Raw genomic sequence first — 2,962 nt, forward strand, 5'->3', positions numbered from 1 at the left:
GGGTTGACGGAAACTCGGGGACTGCACCTACCTGCTGAGGCCCAAGACGGGTGAAAGCGGTGGTGGGTTGTTGAAGAACTTTTAGCAACCTTATAAGTAGTATGATATATCGTCAAGAGCTGCTCCACAATCTAAACGTTCACGAAGCGACATATCAAATGATGGGAAATATTGTTTTATCGTGGGTTGCTAAGTCACATCCTTCAGATTCATCACTTACAATCTGCAATTCAACCGTGTCTTGCTGAATGATGCTTTATGGGCATCAAAGACTTATTGATCGGTCATTCAAAGCAAGTCAGTTTTTGTTGGAAAAGAATCCCCGAATAGGTCTGATCAGCTTTGCGCAAGAAATAAGGCTAGTAGAGTGGGTCATTGGCCTCTTCCCCGAATCATTTTTGAAACCAGAATGGGCTTCCACCTCGGCTCTAGGAGGTAAGTTTCCTTGAGAGAGAAGAGTAAAGGTGGAGAAAATTTCAAGTACCAAGTATCTTCCTCCTGGTGGAGATATTTTCCTAAAGAGTTGCCCTTCGGAGGCCGCATACTGGAACCAAAATTATGTCAATGATGCATTTACGTGACCCATTTAGACTGAGTGAGTACTAATCATTTAAATGGCGGACGGAGACATACAAACATTGTAACTTGAAGCCATTCATTCTCCTGTAGAAGACCCAGTGTCATACATTGGCCAATTCGTTTGATGCAGGATGATCAATTTTGGCAAACATACACTCAGAGAACACTCAGAGAACACCCTCAGAGAACATCATAAACGAGAGATTCAACTGGGTTCCAGGTAAGTTTGCAAATGAGTGTATATCTGTTTATTTTTTTGCAATTTGGTTTCATGTGGAACATGATGTTGACGGAAACCCGGGGACTGCGCCTACACGATGAGCCCAAAGTGGAAGGGCGAAACCGGTCGTGGGATGTCGACGGATTTTCAGCTACCTTATGAATAGTACGTTACAAAAATATATGTGGTCAATTTTGGCTTTGAAATTCTGTCCAAACCGCGTCCATGACCGAAGAACTGCGTGCTTATGCGTTGTGGTCGTGTGTGGTATTCAAACCGAGCTCAATTATGCATCTCTAGAGGTGACCAATTTAAAATCTACACTTGTCGTTCGTCTTCCGACCAATCAGGTGACCTTATTCAATCACGTGAACTTTTTGATGACTCGACATTCCTACCAGCATTTTGTACCAAACAAAAATCAATCAAAATTTATGGCTGTATAGCTTCGCTTACAAAAGCTCCATAGTTCGTGGACCGATTTAACAGCGTGTTTTGTCGGGATTTCATCGTTTACATTTCAGAACTGTAGAAACAACCCATTCATGATTAAAGTCATGCAAGAATAACATTTTTGGTGGGAAGTTGACATTGGGTGGTCACGTGGGCTGGGTTTCAGTCCACCACACTAGATTTGAGTGGCCCTCATTATTTCTATAGGTAGTTGTCGTATTCGATTTGTATTCCACTGTGAAAGCCAGTAGTTGATTATCACTCAAAATTTTAGGGTGTAGATTGGTCAGAAAGACCAGAAAGCACTTCTACCCATCCAGCGCAGTCCTTGGGTGCGGTAGCTCGCAGAGTCAAGGAGCAAAATGAGTCGTGCAGAAAAAGAGCCAGTTGAGGATGCCAATACCATACGTATGAAAACGCGAGCACTGGTTGAACACTGGGGTTTCCTTAAAACAGGCATCCCGAAACTTCAAAGTGACACCATTGTAAGTACAACTGGAAGACAAATTATACCATAGGCATCGTCTGTCTCCGGGCCGTTTTGCTAATTCTATTCGGAATAATTTTATGCTACTGAGTAAGTTAGAGTAGTATACAGTTGAATGAGAGTTAGATGATGAAGGACTAAAAAGTTGAATGAACTCTGTTCATTGCTGATTCCATTTGTGACTTCACACATCTCAAATTTCTTTCTGAAGTCTCGTTGCATATTGCTTCGTATATCGTGCGGATTTTAGTTTCTAAATGCCCGGCAGTGTGCTCGTCTGGAGACCTTCACCGTCGCGAAACGGCCTCTTTACTGTGGACCTAACTGTCGCAGGAGAACAAGCTCCTAACGTAACTGGACTAAAAACTGCCAATGGAATAACCGTTATCATTGAGATAAATCTGCTTGGTTACTCTTTACTTGCCTCTGACAGATGAGTTCTATTTTTAGCACCACCATTTGGCCCGCCTAGAACGTTCCACGTGAGCTGCATAAACAGTCCATTTTCGGCTGCACGTGACACGTCTGTAGGCGTCAGTGTTCAATAGCATAGCTGACTCGCATTTTCGTTGGCTTCCTGGTTTGGCTAAGCGCATCAGGCTATCAAGTAGCTCTCCAGACTCGGGTCCACGGTACTAAGAAGGCATTAAGAAAAATAGCCCTTAAGCTCCAAGACATAAGAGGTCTACTCAAAACTACTCGTTCGATTTCTCTTCCAAAACCAGCACCATGCGTGCAGGAACCCCATTTAAATTTAAGAATCATTATCATCATCATCATTGTTATCTGTAAGAACCGCGATCATCATCATGTTATCTGTAAGAACCGCGTAATTTTCGTACACTGGTTGTAGCTGCCGCAGTTTCGTTCACCGATGATTTGGGGGGTGTTAGTAGCTGCGCATTGCACGCGCGAGCTGGTAAATTGGTGCATAAATCCAGCACTGTCAGTGGGCTGTCAAGTGGGGGGGTTGGAAAAGGAGCTATGCATTGAAGACAATAGCTTGATGCACGAGCGCCATTGAGGGCGCGACTGGGCCATGTCTGATAATGTCTCTAGCCATTGATGTGGCCCGTCTCGGGGTCCCCATCCAGGAAGACGGCAGTGACCAGCGCAGCTGAGTTTGCTGGTAATGGCTTTCACACTTCGCTACCAAGTCATTGTTTGACCGCCTTTCGCTCTCTTCCACCCTTCACATGGTTGGGCGAAAAGAGCCCTTCGAT

The sequence above is a fragment of the Opisthorchis viverrini genome (assembly GCF_000715545.1).
Source record: "Opisthorchis viverrini unplaced genomic scaffold opera_v5_136, whole genome shotgun sequence".
NCBI classification, from domain to species: Eukaryota; Metazoa; Platyhelminthes; class Trematoda; order Opisthorchiida; family Opisthorchiidae; genus Opisthorchis; species Opisthorchis viverrini.